Genomic DNA, 18,087 nt, shown 5'->3' with positions numbered 1-18,087 from the left:
CCCTAACAGCACGTCTGGTAGGTATGGATAGCTTTCAGCAGACCAAAGTTTTATAATAAATTTCAGATGGTCTGTATCAAAAGGACTTGTATCTCTTGTCAGCTGTAACAGAGGCATCTGCTGCTTTGTTGGTCTGCCTTTTCTTTCTTTTCATGTGTGTCCAAGGGAAGTCTCAATTAACCAATCATAAAATATCATCATCATCATTATTATTTTTGTTGTTCTGGATATGATTAAAATTATGATTACTTACAAGTTCTCCCTCTGGCTTGTGAATTGGTGATTTTGTTGATTTGATAGTTTGTATTTGTGTAGTAAACCTCATTTCAATCATCACTTGCAGAGCACAATAAGTTCAGTATAACCAAAGAAGAATTTTTAATTAATTAAAGTAAGACTCAGAAAGAACTACGGTATAGTGAATCATAGTAAGGAAACCTTGGAATTTTATCCTGTTATTATAATGCTCAAAGCTTTGTGTCTTAAACATTAAAGAGGTAATTTCTTCCACAGTATCTTCCTTCTACTTGATCAGTGACTTATGATAGGATTTTAGCTTTTGACTTGTATAGTCCAATGTTCAAATAAAACATTATTGATTAAATGCATATTGGGAAAATGGGTTAGTTGACAGTACACTGCACCACATAAATAAGATCTAGCAACGTAGACAGTTTCTGTAATGGTGAGTCCTATTTATGAAGATAAAACTTAAATAAGAAGTATAATAGAAAAATTAAGGATCCCAATTACATGAAATTTCAGTCATGTATAAGAAGCAGGGGAAATGGTAAAGTTCTAATTCTCAAACAAAAAAACTCATGTGATTTAGGCTATATTTAGAGAAAAGAAGGAAGATAATTTTGATTTCCTGGAATTTAAAAAGAATTGCTAACATTTTTTTAATCCTTTCTAAGTGATAATCACTGTGTAAATTCTTTATATCTGTTATTTTATTTTAAATTGTTGGTACTCTAGTAACTCCTTTTTGTCATTAAGGAAACTTAGGCAGTAAGAACTTGAATAATTTTCTTAGAATTATTAGTTTAGGTCATACTTTGAATATTGCATTTATTTTTGGGACTAACAATTGAAAAGAAATATACTAAAGATTCAGTATATTTAGAGAACTGAGATCAAGAAAGTAACAGCTTAAAAGCAGAACATGCTACTTGCTCATTTCTTTATGGTCAGCTCCCTCCACTAAAGGGTAAATAATGACCACAGGCAAAAATCTGTCCAGCGTAAGACTGTATCTCAAGTACCTAGCACAATGTTTAACACAGATACTCATATTTTCTGATACACTAAATAAAACTGAATTTTCTTGCATAGACAGTATGTTAGGACTCAAAGTACCTGTTCTGAAGTAATTTCATAGCTGTTCTGCAAAACAAGATCAGAGTAACTTTAGATACCAGTGTTAGGAATGAAACAGAGGCTTTTAACATAATTAAAAGGTAGTTATAGTAGTCATTGCTACCCCAAAATAGGATAGGTGGTATGAGAAGTCATTATTCACTGTCAGCAGATATCCCAGCATTTTGCTATCCAGTTGATGACAGGTGTCCCCAACAGTAGAGTTGTTTATGAACCGAAACCTAGTTCTAGCATTCATTCCATAAAAAAATAATAGAAGAAAACGTATGAAAACTTATTAAATTTTCTAGGATTAGTTAGTGATGTTTTGAGTTTAAATTAAATTAGAACTACTTTTATTTGTAACTATTATATTATTCATCAATCATCATTACCATACCATTTAGCAAGAAAGTAAATGAAGGAAAATAGGTTATCCATACTTCAGGATAAGTGACTGTCTTGTATTTTTCAAATAAGAGAATAATTTAAAATTATAGCTCAGGAAATGTCAAACAAACATCAGTACAACCACTATATAAGATTGTTCATTGCATCTAATTAATGACTGAAGCTATGAATGTGAATCTATTTGATTTCTACACCAACCATAAAAGTTCTATGAATAATATGCTTTTTCTTTCCAGGCAAACAATACACATATAAATCATTAGACTCAATCAATAGTATTTAGTACATAATATAACTTAGATATTATAACTTAAATGTTTATACTTTTCTAAAATCAGTAAAGGCAAAAGATCAATGTGAGGATGTGCATTCTTACAAACTGCTAACATTCCTTGATAGCGGAGTGCTCATATTTACTGAAAGAAAGTGTGCAATATGCTCTTTTAAAATATAATTTGTGGAAAGAAATTAATGCAACATTTTCAAAAAGAAAAAGATAGTTGCAGAAGATTCTAAAGTGTAATTAGAAATGTAAATCATATTGTAGAGGTTTAATGAAGTATCTTAGTCTCATCAGGATGCTTCAACAAAATACCATAAATTGGGTACCTTACAAACAACAGAAGTTTACCATAATTCTGGAGGATAAGAAGTCTAAGATCAAGCCTGATTCAAAACCAAGTGAAGTCCTGCTTTCTGGCTCATAGACAGTGCCTTCCTGCTAAGTAGCCTTTTCTACATAGTAGAAAAGGCTAGAGATTTCTCTCTCTCTTTTACAAAGACCCATAATTCCATCCATGAGGACTCTGCCCCAATATCCTAATCACCTTACAAAGGCCTCACCTTACAAAGGACTCTGCCCCAATATCCTAATCACCTTACAAAGGCCTTCATCTTGAAGCATAAGATTTCAACACTTATAGGCAATAGCAAAAACCTGGACAGCCAAAATTCAGGAATATTAATATTAACTGAATACTTCTGGGAAATGAAGATGGATAGCCTGATTCACAGGAAAATCAAATAAAATAGAATACTATAAAATTTTAAGTGCATTAGATTATTTTTTAGTGGTGAGATCATTACATTTCTATAGGTCAGAGACTACCATTAACTTTAGATTTTCTTTTTCCAAATGCCTCACACAATGTTTTATATGTAGCTGGTACCTCAAAATTGTTGAAAGGCCATTTTAGCAAAGAATAAGGAGTTTCCACAAGAAAAATTCCACAAAATTTCCTTAATTATATTTTCATTTTCTATAGGAATTTAGTCAGTTTTCAACAAATGGTTATTAATCTGTGATAACTCTCAGAACTTTTGTAGATGCTGGCTATTTAAAAATGAATCAAAATCTAGGCCCTAATGATTTCAAAGTTTTCTGAGGACTAGAAAGAAGGCTGTTCAAAAAATACCTTGTAAACACTAATCACTATAATATAAGTAGAAACCAGTACCTTAATAACATTATAGAAGAAATGACTTTCCCTGGTTGGTGAGGAATGGAAGAGAATAAGTAAGAAGACCAAAAGTCACATTTGGATTGGTGTTTTTAGTCAAACCTCAAAAGTAAACAGGAATTTTCAAGGGAGAGAAACATAAGGCATGAAAGCACATAGTTTATTCAAAACTAGCTAGGTACATAAATTTCTAAGAACCACAGGAAACCTGGGAGGCTGTGGTACTATACAAACTGTTCAGAGATAAATTGTGAATATACTTATATGTGACCATGATTTTGGACTCTGATCATGAGGTAGTAAATGCAGGAAACAAAGAAACTTTTATAAAGAATAGCTCAGAATTTACTCAGGTAGTTTGAAAGCTGATTCTAGCCATTCTAGAAATGGCCTAGAGCAGAGGCCATTTCTAGAAACAAATGTCAGCAAGTAGATCCATGATGTAGTTTTAAAGTAAATCTAAAAGACTTTGGATCTTATTTGTGACTATGGTTTTCAAGAGTCATGTGAAAGATAGTCATGTGAATAAGTTTAGTTAAGCAGAAATACTATTTTCTGGAATTTCATTGTGTCGTATCAGGTTATCTATAGAGAAATTTGCACAAGATTTAATAGCAACAAACATTGTACCTTCAAGGTTAATGTTAGACACTAATAGTTGCTCTGCTTAGCATGTCATCATTGATTTCACCTAGATGTACTTCCCTTATACATCAAAGCCAACGTCACATAGTTTAGGTTTCTACTAAACTAGAATTTAAGATTTGGAGTCAAATCATATTTTGATCCTCTATTGATGAATAATAAGTATCTTGTTATGAACTGAATGTCTGTATCCTCCTTTCCCAAATTCCTGAATTGAAACTCTATGACCCAATGAGATGGTATTAGTCAGTTGGTCTTTAAGTCCTGAATGTGTTGGCCTCACAAATGGGATTAGTGTCCTTATAAATGAGAGTCCAGAGTACTCTCTGCTCTCTGCCAACTCAGTTTATGACAAGAAGGCACCCAACTACAAGGCAGTAAGGGGTCTATCATAAGACACTGGATTTGCCAGTGTATTTATCTTGTTTTTCTCACAGAACTCTGAGAAGTAAATATTTTGTGGTTAACTTACTCAATCTATCATTTTTTGTTATACAGTCTAAACTGACTTAGGCGCCATCCTGGTACATAGTGGCATAAAACAAAACTCAGTTTAATTGTTCAAAAGTCCTTGGGTCAGTAGCATAGGCATGTCACAGTGAAGAGAGCTTGTCTTTACTCAATGATGATTAAAAATTTATCTGGGATGGTTTAACTAGATCATATGAATTAGATGTGGCTCTGACTACCAAATTCCATTGTGTTTTTCATATCATCATTTCTGAGACTATAATATTCAAGGAAGCCTCAAGAATCATTTGTTTAGTATCTGGAATTAAATTGATATGAATGTGATGATTCATTGGACTTCTTTTTCTCTGGGCTTCTCTCTTATGTAGCTTCTCCATATGAGGTTCTTCATTGCCTGTCAGTCCAATGAAATTTAGACCTATTACATGGCAGCCAACTTGACCCAGAGGAAGTATTCCAATGTACCTGGGAGGAAACTGTGAATCTAATGAGTTATCACAGAAGCCCAATAATCTTGTTTCCATTGGATTTTACTAGGCAAGAAGTTTCAGCCATCCTTAATTTACTGGAGGGTAAACAAGAGTTGTATGTAGAAAAGACAAAAATAAACAAAGGGTCAGAAATGAGTAAGACTTTCAAACTAGGGTAAATGATTGATTAACTCAATAATAGACAATAATATCTTCTTTGGATAAAGCTTGAGATCCAGTGTTTAATTTTAATCTGGAGTTCAACTACCTACATGTTTAAACTGCAAATATATTCAGTATGAGCAAATGTATAAGACATAAGATAAGAGTGAATGCAAGACTAGTTTTGTGAAACTCTTTATGGTATTACTTGATAAATAAAATGGAAATAATTTAACATAAATTTTATTATAACCTTTGGATCTGTGACCAGACTTCTTGCTGGAGTAATTCCTATGTGAAGAAAAAATATAAGCAATTGACTGACTTTTGGATGTTGGAAGGCTAAGAGTCTCACTATTGCATGTCAAAGTGAGAAACTGCATATATTTTGCTTAAACTTTGGAAGTGATGGTGGGTATGGGAGGAGGGAGAGGGAATGTTATCAATGAAATAACTCTGTAATAACTTTCCTGGATTTGGCAGTTGCTGGAAGTTACTACAGAAGCAAAAGTGAAGTAGAATCACATAGCTGCAATAAATCATTTTCTTGGAAGAAGGAAATGATGGGGCTTTATGAGATTTGAGAAGAATTAACTTAAAGGACCTACTAGTGGGAAGAATAGGAGGAATGGAGTTAAAAGAAATATAGATATTAATCTTTGATTACCTTTTCTTGAGAATATATCTTCTTCTATGAAATAAAGGCAACAACCATTGACCAATTATGAAACTCCATAGGTGATTTAGAGATATGCTATGCGTTAACTTTGCTAACTCAAATATAAACATAATGACAAAGCAATATATGTTATGTATCCATATATTACATGAATCAGCTTATCTGAATGACCTTCATCTCTTCTCATTTAAATTTTCCATAAATCAAAAACTGCAACCATTTCCTCTAAAGTCAGGAATGACACAAAAGTGTCTGCTCTCCTTACACTTAATCAATATAGTACTGGAATTCCTAGCCAGAGCAGTAAGACAGGAAAAAGAAATAAAAGGGATTCAAGTAGAGAAGGAAAAAGTCAAATTATTCTTATTTTCAGGTGATATGGTCTTATAACTAAAAGGCCCTAAAACCTCTGCCAAAAATCTCTTAAATTTCACAAACACTTTCAGCAAAAACAATCAGATACAAAATAAATATATAAAACTCAGCAGCATTCCTATACAACAAGGATGAACAGTCTGAGAAAAAAAACAGGAAACAATATAGTTCACAAAGGTATCAAATATTAAAATACCTAAACTAAGAATAAATCTAACATAAGAAGTGAAATATCTATACACTGAAACTATAAATTAATGAAGAAAGAAATCAAAGAAGACATTAGAAGATGGAAGGAAATCCCATGGTCATGGATCAGCAGAATAAGTAAGGTGAAAATGGTTATACTACCAAAAAGCAATCTATATGTTCAATGCAATTTTCATCAAAATCCCAAGGACATATTCCATAGAGATTGAAAAATCAAACCTAAAGTTTATGTGTAAATATAAAATACATGAGAAAAAAAGAGCAATGCTAGAGGCATCACAATAACCTGACTTCAAACTATACTACAGAGCCATAGTAATAAAAGCATCATGGAATTGCCACAAAACAGACATGAATACCAATAGAACAGAAGACCCAGACACAAACCCACACAAACCACACAGATATAACCATTCGATCTTTGACAAAGGAACCCAAACGATGCCTTGGAGAAAAGATAGTCTCTTCAACAAACAATGCTAGAGAAAACTGAAACTAGATCCCAGTCTTTCTGCTTGTATTAGTATCAATTCAAAGTGGATCAAAGATCCTAATGTAATGTCTGAAACTTTGAAACTACTATGGGAAAAATAGGACAAACACTGGAATACATAGGAATAGGTAGTAACTTTCTGAATAGTATTTTAATAGCCCAACAGTTAAAAGAAAGGATTAACAAATCAGACTAAATCATTCTAAAAAGCTTCTGCACAACTAAGGAAACAGTCACCAGACTGAAGAGACACACCACATAATGGAAGAACATCTTTGCCGCCTATATATCAGACAAGGGCTTAACAACCAAAACATACAGGGAACTAAAAAAAAAAAAAAAAAAAAAACTAACTCAATGAATAAATGAGCAAATGAACCAAATACACTATTTTCAAAACAAATACAAATTTTCAGAAAATGCAGGAAGAAATACTCAACATCCTTGGCCATAAAGGAAATGCAAATTAAAACAACAGAAACAACACTGAGAATTCAACTCGCTTCAGTCAGAATAACTATAACCAATAACACAAACAACAAATGCTAGTGAAAATGTAGGGAAAAAGGAACACTTAAACACTGTTGGTGGGAATGTAAATTAGTACAACCCCTACAGAAAACAGTATGGAGTTTTCTCAATAAACTAAAATTAGACCTATCATAGGACTCAGGGATTTCACTCCTGGGTATATTTGTACATATGTGAAGGAATGTAAGGCAGGATAAAATGGAGCCACTTGAATACCTGTATTTATTGCAGTACTATTCATAATAGCTAAGAACTGGAAACAGCCTAGATATCCTACAACTGATCAATTAAATAAGAAAATGTGGTGTATGTACACAGTGGAGTACTATTCAACCATTATGAAGAATGAAATTAAGTTGTTTACAGGTAAATGAATGGAACTGGAGATTGCCATGTTAAGTGAAGTAAGTCAAGATTAGAAGGGCAAAAGTTGCTTGATTTTTCAAATAACATGGAAGCTAGTCCTAAAAGAGAAATGTACACATAAATACATATATGATCTTATGTACGTGTATACATACATATACACACATATGCCTAAATATGGATGTGCATATATAGACAGAGAGAAAGAAAGAGAGTGAGAGCATGCTTGTAATAATGGGTTTGTCTGAGAACACTAGAATGAAGCAGGAGAAGAAAAGAGAATGGTAAATAGTGAATAGTAAAGAAATACATTGCATCTGTGATGAAGATAGCACAACAAAATGCACTGTAAGGTGTTGACTAATAGGAGAGCAGGGCATTAGAGAATGAGTCAGTAATAGAGAGAGTTAATCTGATAAAAGTTCAATATATACCTGTGCAAAATACCATGGCAAAAACTCATTTAACAACCATATGCTTGAAACAATGAGGGGCAGGAAGGTAAAACAGGTCCTGTCTTGAGGTGGTTACTAGTGGGAAGGGGAGTGGTAAATGAGAAGGTGAAAGAGGGCAACTATGGTTGACGCACTTTGATGAAAACAGAAAAATCAAACCTGTTGAAATTGTTCTAAGAAAAGGGTAGTAATACAAGGGAGAATAACAGAAGAAGCAAATTCAATAAAGATACATTATAAGCACATATGTAAATGTCACAGTGAAACCTCCCTGTACAACTAATATATGGTCAAAAAATCTCATATTATCAGAAGCAAACTTATTTTTTAAAAAATTGTAACCATGCTTCTCATTATTCATACCATATGGGTCAACATTAAGTGTAAATAGTGGTTGCCTTACACAGACACATTTTCACCAAGGCTTCATGCTCAAAGAGGACAAGTCCCCCAAAATAAGAAAAACTGTGTCTTAGTCAAGTATATGAGAAGTTGCGCTGTTGTCTAATGCCAAAGGAAAATAAAATGTATATTAATATTGAAAGATAAGTAATCAAGAAAAAAATTACATACATAAAAGTGGCTCTCTACTAAGAAAAGACTATAAAGATATAGTGATGCAATATGTATTACCTTTTGTAATGTTTACAACAAGCAGTACTTAGGCTTTTTGAAAATGGTACAGAACAAGATATTCCTTGCTACCTCCATGTTACCAGAGTTTCTCCTTTTCATAAAATGTTTTAATCCCTAAAAGTTTACATAATAGTAGTGTTTAGGTTAACACATATTTTATGTGATTTTCTTTAAAATTTGTATTTTCAATTTTAAGATTAAAAAAGAGAATAACTTTTCTAATATCACCAATGAATAATCCTCAGTGAATAATATATTATTATACAAGTATTAACAAAACTATTCTTGAGCAGTTTTGATTATATATTATAGCCAGAGCTGTCATTTCTTAGGTGATGAAAATTTCATTGCAAATGCTTCTGAATCCAAGCTAATTTTTGCCCACATGTAAGATCTGCAGCTGCTTTTCACAGAGATTGACGAAGGAATGATTAGGGAATTGTTCTGCTGCCAGTAGGGTAGTTTAAATGAAATTTCCTGTTTAACAATCCAGGCATTTAATCCAAGTATTGTTATGTTAAAGTACACAAAAGGATTATCAGGGCAGGAAAAAATAAAATATAATATCCTCTGACTATATGAAATATCAGTAACTCAAGGTTTAGTATGAGACCTTCAAAAGCAAATGATAAATGTGTACCTTTTTCAAATTGTTATGGATTATGGTCAAGGTCTCTCTGGTCATTTCTTTAAAAGTCAAGTTTCTTTTTAAAATGAGACGTTGAAGAATCATCTTCCAGTTTGGGGAATTTTAAGAAAAGACTATTTTTAAAGACAGTAGTGGCTATATTTTCTTTTGTCCTAGAAGAATGAGCTACAAAAATCCTCAGAATCTCATCCAACTTTATAATATAATCATGTAACAATGCAAATAATTGGACACAGATCAGAACATTTCATAATGGATAAAAATTAATAGATGATATGAACTTATAAAGTCTCAGACATAATTATAAATGTTAAAAAAATTGATAAATATTTTTTAATAAAGACACATTGCCTAATATGTTAACAAAATTATCCCTTGTATAAATCAAGGGAAAAAAATTCTGTTTCAATCAATAGAATATTCAAATGTTTCATTGATAAACTGAAATGTATTTTTATAACATTTGATATTATAGTCAAAGATGCAGTGAACAAGTAAGTGAAGTATTTAAACATTAAGACTTTATCCCAACAAAATTTTGTAAGTGCAGCATAAATCCAGGACTGTTTTTTATCACTGCTTCATTCTCCTATGTCAAAGCAACCTCAGCTATAACCTTTTTCCTCTTTTATTGAAAATGAATACTGACATTGTGGAATCACTGCTAAGATTGGGACAGATGACTGAAATGAAAAATCCCTGTTTTGAGGGTGAAAGAATGAATGTTCTTGGAGGTGTAAAATAAATTATTTCCTGGGAATGTGTGTACATAGGCACAATAGTCTTTTCAGCAACAGACAAAAAAGCCTGCCAGGCTCATAAATTGGAGAAAACAAAAGGGGTTCAAACACCTCAGAAAACCCAGCCCCCACCAAATCAAAGAATGAATAATCTCTCTCTTATTTGGAAGAGAAATGCATTTGAATAACAATGATATTACATGTGAAATGCGCATAAGAATATGCTGCTAGCTTATAGAATTAGATCTAACTAGACTTTTTTTGTCTATATATGCTACTGTGTTAGAAAAGTTTGTAAAAATTGAAGTGATTTTAGATTTAATAGTTTTTAAAGCTTTCAAGTAACCAAGACTGGATTGCATGAATATTAAAAATCTGTATATTCTATGTGTGAATAAAACATCTACATAATAAATTGTGTAACAATATCCTCTAGCCAGAGACCACCAAGAACCCACCTGCAGGTGGACAAGTTGCAATGTCAGAAAACATAACATAAGTAGTCATAGGATTTCAGGAAAGGGTTTTTGAAGGAGCTTATTAAAAGAGTTATGATAGGTTATTATATGGGGAAGAATAAAACAAAGGCTCACTTAGATGTAGACAGTGGAGCAAGGATTGATAATTCTGTAGTTCTGTATTTGAACAAATCTTAGAGAGAAGCAGGGATGAACAGATTGATGTTAAAGTTACAATACATGAAGAAGTAATATCAGTCAGGCTACTTGGGAGTGGAGGGTATAGTATCTGGGTGGGTGAGCTTAGACAAAAAATGATGACGTAGTCTAATTTCATCAATGTCAAAGAATGGGTCATAAGTGATGTTGGGCTTTTTTTATTGAGATACAGGATTGTAGGACACTGTGATCTAACAGCTTTAAGTATCAGGTCAACTAGCATTTCTCAAGGGTGTTTTTCTCAAATATAATACCTAGTTACTCATAAGATACTCTATGAAAGTGATGAAAACACACACAGATGAAGATAAGCCATTTAGTGTGATGAGCCTATTATACTTCTAAAAAACCCAAAGTTTCCATCAGAGAACTCTTCAATTGGATGAACACTTTCAGATAAGTGGCAGAATATATAGTCAACATGCAAAAATCAATAGCTTTTTAGTAGCTTTTCTATATACCAAAAATGGGTATGATGAGAAAGAAATCAGGAAAATGATTCCATTCACAATTAAATCTATAAAACACTGAAGGCAGCAACTGAAAAATACATAAGAAAATGTAAAGACCTCCCACATTCATAAAAAGGCATAATTAATATTGTGAAATGGCCAAAGTACCTCAAGAAATCTACAAATTCAGTGTAATCTCCATCAAATTCCAATGACATTATTCACAGAAATGAACAAAATCCTAACTGTTTCTGTATAGAAACAGAAAGACCCAAATAGCCAATGAATTCTGAGCAAAAAAAGAGCAATACTGAAGGTACCACAGTGCCCAATTTTAAATATACTACAGAGCCATCATAACAAAATAGCATGGTCCAGGCCCAAAACACACAGGCAGACCTTCTGAATAGGATAGAGGATCTTGAAATTAGCCCAAGCAGCTATAGCCACCTGATTCTCAACAAAGTGATCAAAAGCATATATGGGAGAAAAGACAACCACTTCAACAAATGTTGCTGGAAAACTGGATATCCATATATAGAAGTCTGAATTTATACTCATATCTCTCATCCTACATAAAAATCAATTCAAAATGGATCAAATACAATAATTTAAGACAAAATATAATGCAAACTTTGAAACTATTAGAGGAAACCATAAGGGAAACACTTACTTCAAGACACAGGTATCGGTAATTGCTTTTCCAATAGGACTCCAGTAGATCAGGAAATTAGGAAGAATTGACAAATGTGATGCATCAAATTGAAAGGTTTTGGCACAGCAAAGGAAAGAATTGTGAGAATAAATTCTACTTAATTGGGAAAAAAATGTAGAAGTTATTCACCTGACAGTGGATTAATATACAGAATTAACATGAAAATTTTAACATAAAAAGAACAAATAATCCACAATAAAAATGCACAATTGGATTGAACATATAAATCATAAAAGAAGTGTAAAAAGCTAGTAAATACATGAAAAAGTGTTCACATCTTTAGTCATCAGCAAAATGCATATAAAAACTATGCTGAGATTTCGTTTCCCCACTGCCAGCATGGCTACCATGCAAAAACCAAAACAACAAATGCTGGCAAGGATGAGGGGAAAAGGAATCCCTTATGCATTGACGATGAGAACATAAATTAGTCCTGCCACTATGGAAATCAGTATTGAGTTTCATTAAAAAAACAAACAAAGGATGAAGCAACAGTGTCAGGGCAGATCTTGCAGCTGGTGGCTTCCTCACAGCTCATGGCCCACAGCCCTGGAGCCTCTTGTGGCACAACCATGTATTCTGGAGCCAGCTTGGTACTTGTACCTCCTGTGCTGCCCCACCACCCATTCAAAGATATGCTTTCAAGCATCCACCTTGGGTAGGATTCAAGATGGTGGTTAGGGTAGGGAGTCAGAAATCTTAACCTCTGTGACTCCAGAAACCACCTTGAGATGTTGGAGCTACACTTGGGTAATTCTGATTGCTTCTAGCCAAAATAATAACTGCTATCACGTTAGGTGCACATAAAATTCAAAGACTGACCCTTAAATCAGTCTTTAGAATGCGACTCAGGTTACTCCATAGGTACCCATGTTTTTTGCAGCACTATTCATAATAGACAAGTTATGGAAACAACCAAGATGCCCCACTAGTGATGAATGGGTTAAGAAAATGTGGTATTGATACACAATGGATTTTACTCAGCCACAAAGAAGAGTGAAATCTTGTCATTCCCATATAAATGGATGGAACAGGAGAACATCATCTTAAGTGAAGTTAGCCAGGCTCAGAAGGCCAAAAATCATATGTTCTCCCTCATATGCAGACTTTAGACCTAAAACAAATACAGTAATATTATTGGACATGTGTCACACACTAAGGGGAGAACACATACAGGAGAAATAGGGAAAGGTAGGAGCCCCAAAACTTGAAAGCGTTTGATGTTCCCACTGTAGAGGAGCTAATATAGTAACCTTAAAATTACAGAGGTCACTATGAGAAGATGACCAGGAAGTAGTGAAGAGGTCTGGTAGAGGTGAATCAATTCAGGTTGTAATACACATGGAAGCATTGTATTGTGCATGAAAGCAATGCTAGGAATCTCTCTATATAGCTATCTTAATCTCAAACTAACAAAAACGCTGTCTTTCTTCTTATTACTTATGTCTTCTCTTCAACAAAATTGGAGAAGAGAGCAGAACAGGTTCTTCCTGGAAGCAAGGGGGTGGAAGGGAGAGGGAGGAGGCAGCAGGGGGAAGAAATGGCCCAAACAATGTTTGCACATATGAATAAATGAATTTAAAAAAGAATTTAAAAAAAAATCAGCCTTCAATTGTGCATAACAGCTGCAAAAATCCTGTGCACAGCCAGCAAAGCATGTCCCACCTGGGAAAAAAGCCCCTTGGGCATTTCTCTTTTTTTTTCTTTTTCTCTGAATAAGCAGAAGACAGAGCATTAATCAGAATCGAACTCTGCAACCTCCTTGACAAGTAACCCTTGGAAAGCCTCCCTATGCCATGCCATTTCTCCTCGCCAGCCATGATAGACAATTCCCCTACCCAATCCCCAGGAACATAATCTAGCACAGCCTCTGGCAGACTGACCCCCCCCCCCAACAAAACTGAAAAGCATAAACAACAAACTGCAATCTAACACAGACAATGGAGGTGGAGGTAGAACTCTGAACTTGTACTGGAGAATGGAGGTGGGGAGAGGAGTCAAACTCTCAGTGCTGAACTCTCAGTGAAAAAACACCTGTAAAGCAACCAAGGCTGAGAGCAGAGGTGGGGCAACAATTCAACCTCCCAGAGGAGCCTCTAGCACTGAACAGAGGTCAAGTCACAAAGGCTGAGGGTGGGGGTGGGGCAACAAGCCAATCTGCCAAAGGAGGGCAGATCCCCAAGCTGATCTCCTGGGACAGGGGGAGGTATTCAAAAGTGAATTGCCCCACCTTGCTGGGGGAGGAGCTGACCAAACAGACTTGCAAATGAAGGACAATGCAGCTGCCACCTGGTGAAAACAACAGCTCTGACCACCCTGCACAAACTGACAGACTTACCTCACCTCCCAAGTGTAACTTGCCTTGTAGGTAGAAGACCCAAATACCACCCACAAGCTAGTCACCTGGTGGGACCACATCAGCGCTCCCATTCATATGCCAATAGTAAGGTTGGATTCCTAAGGAATAACTCCAGAACTTTTACCAAAAGACTAAACTTTTTGTTATTCCTGTACCTGGTGTCTTTTTTTGTGTTTTTTTTTTCTATATTATTAATTTCACCATCACTATTTTCTTATCCTTATTCTTACCCCCTTCACTTTCCATCCTTTTCCTGTGCTACAATTCATTATTCTCCCTCTCAACTACTCTTCCTGCCCCTTCTCATCCACTCTCTCCCCCATCTTCACTTCCCCTCTATCCTCCCCTAACTTGTCACCACACTACCTCTTCCTCCTACACACGCACGACCCTCTGACTAGCCTATTATACCAACTATACACAAGCCCAGCCTTCTGAAATCCCTGACAAAAGCACCCTCCACTACAACAGAAATACACCCAAACACACACAAGGGCTACAAAACCCAGCAGCCCCCATTTCTCTTCCTCTACCCACCCATCCCTTTTCCCACCCCCCCTTTTAATGCCACTTTTACCAATTACCCAATTTTCTATATATAGTCTAATAACTGTTACTGCCCCCTCTAACACTGTTTATAGATATTATTACCAGGGGATTTTCTATATGATATGTAAATGACTGGTCTGGCATTGTACCTGAGAATTTGTTATTGCTAAATTACACCTCCAGGCCAAAGAGAATATCAAATGACTAACAACCAACTCAGTCACAACACAAAAATTAAATCAAGGGAAACAAAACAGGCAATTAAAACCACCAACTAGCCTATCAAAAACATAGTTGCAGAGCACCAAGTAGAGCAATGGGGAGAAGAAGAAGGGATGGAAACCATTCTCCTCAAAAAAAAAAACTCAATATAGGATTCAGTGGGAAATGAAAGAAATGGATAACCAGTTCCTGTCCCCAACAAAACAATTTCAAATGTCACTGAGGAGACCAATGACACCCACCAAAAAACCCTCAAAGAGGAAATCTTGGAAAAAAATTACTCAGAAATTCATGAAAAAGATACTAAACATGGTTAACCACAACATACAAGATGCACTAAAGAAATTTCAAGACACCAAAAATAAAGAACATGAGAAGACACAGAAACAAATAAATAAACTCAAAGAGGACTTCAACAAACACCAAAGTGAAACAAAGGACACTATAAAAAAGAGATGTATGAATTAAAGATGACAACACAAATTATAAAAGAGGAATTGAGCCAAGATATAGAAAATCACAGAAAAAAGAATAAAACAGAAATCTTGGAAATAAAAAGTCCCTTTAGTCTAACAAAAAACACAATGGAAGGTCACTCTAGCATACTGGAATAAGTGGAAGACAGAATCTCTGAGCTCAAAGATAAGATAAAAATTAAAGAAAAAAACAGAAGAGATTTTAGTCAAACAACTCAAGAGCTGTGAAAGGAATATGCAAGAACTCAGTGACTGCATCAAAAGACCAAACCTGAGAATCATGGGCATTGAAGAAGAAGAGGTATAAGCCAAATGGGTATGTAACATATTCAATAAAATAATAACAGAAAAATTCCCAAATCTTGAGAAAGTCTTGACCATTCAGGTACAAGAAGCCTCTAGGACACCAAACAGACTTGACCAAAATATAACCTCTCCAAGGCATATTATTATTAAAAGAACAAGCACAGAGAAAAGAGCAAGAATATTGAAGCCTGTAAAGAGAGAAAAAACAAATAACAAATGGATATAAAGGTAAACCCATCAAAATAACAGCAGATTTCTCAACGGAAAACTTGAAAGCAAGAAGAGCATGGAGTGAGGTATTTCAGGCACTGAAAGAAAATAATTTCTGCCCTAGGATACTCTACCCAGCAAAACTATCATTCATAATTGATGGAGCAATAAAAATCTTCCATGATAAACAGAAACTAAAATATATGACCACCAATCCACCACTACAGAAGATTCTACAAGGAATTGTACACATAGAAGATAAAAGCAACAAAACCAGCAGAAGATGGGAAGTATCAAACCAAAAGTGAATGAAAGATAAGTAATCAGAGAGTAATATTGATTCAGCTGCACACATTCAAATCCTAAAACAATAAAAATTACTAAATGGCAGGAATCTCCACATATCTATCAATATTAACACTGAATGTCAATGGAATTAACTCCTACATCAAAAGACACCATTTGTCAAACTGATTAAAAAGGAAGATCCAAAAATCTGTTGTTTACAAGAGACCAACCTTATTAACAGAAGTTCATTTGGAATCACAAAAGACCACAAATAGCCCAGGCAATACTGAGCAAAAGAAGTAATGCTGGAGTTATCACAATATCAGACTTCAAATTGTACTATAGGGCCATAGCAATAATAACAGCATGGTACTGGCACAAAAACAGATATGAAGCCAGTGGAACAGAATAGAAGACCAGGATATGAATCTACACAGCTATACCCACCTTATTTTTGACAAAGACATCAAAAACTTATGATGGAGAAAACACAGCCTCTTCAATAAATATTGCTGGGAAAAGCGGTTATCTACCTGCAGAAAACTGAAACTAGATCCATGCCTATCACCCTGTACCAGTATCAACTCAGAGTGGATTAATGACCTCAAAAGCCAGACCTGAAACCTTGGGGTTAATACACAAAAGAGCAGGGAATACTTTAGAAACAACAGGTATAGGCAAGGACTTCCTCAGTAGAACCCCAGCAGCCCAGCAACTAAGAGAAAAGATGGACAAATAGGACTACATGAAACTAAAAAGCTTCTGCACAACAAAGGAAATGGTCTCTAAATTGAAGAGACCACCCACAGAGTGGGAGAATATCTTTGCTAGCTATATATCAGACAAGGGACTGATAACCAGAATATACAGGAATTTAAAAAACTAAACTCCCCCAAAGCAATGAACCAATAAAGAAGTGGGCAACTGGACTAAATAGACTTTTTCAAAGGAAGAAATCCAAATGGCCAAAAAATGCATGAAAAGATGCTCACCATCCCTGGCCATAAGAGAAATGCAAATCAAAACCACACTAAGATTTCACCTCATGCCTGTTAGAATAGCTATCATCAAGAATACCAACAACAAATGTTGGAGAGGATGTGGGGGAAAAAAAGGAACTCTCACACACTTGCTGGTGGGAATGTAAGCTAGTACAACCACTTTGGAAAACAATATGGAGGCTTTTTAAAAAACTAAACATAGATCTGCCTTTGATCCAGCAATCCCACTCCTAAAGATATACCCAAAGGAATACGACTCTGGTTATTACAAAGACACCTGCACACCCACACTTATAGCAGCACTATTCACAATAGCCAAGGTATGGTAACAACCAAGATGCTCCACCACTGACAAATGGAATTTTATTCAGCCACAAAGAAGAATGAACTTTTGTCATTCGCAGGTAAATGGATGAACTGGAGAACATTATCTTAAGTGAAGTTAGCCGGTCTCAGAAGGCCAAAAATCACATGTTCTCCCTCATATGCAGATTATAGAGCTCAAACAAATGCAGTAATGTCATTGGACATGGGTCACATGTTAAGGGGATAATGTGCATGGGAGTAATAGGAAAAGGGAAGGAAACCTAAAACTTAAATGGTATCGATGTGCTCACTGTAGAGGAGCAAGTATAGCAATTTTAAAGTGGCTGAGGCCACTACAGGAAGGGGACTAGGAATTAGTGAAGAGGTCTGGTAAAGATGACCCAATGTGGGTTG

This window comes from Castor canadensis, chromosome 5 (genome assembly GCF_047511655.1).
Source record: "Castor canadensis chromosome 5, mCasCan1.hap1v2, whole genome shotgun sequence".
Taxonomy (NCBI): Eukaryota; Metazoa; Chordata; class Mammalia; order Rodentia; family Castoridae; genus Castor; species Castor canadensis.
Note: the sequence above shows the minus strand (reverse complement) of the source record.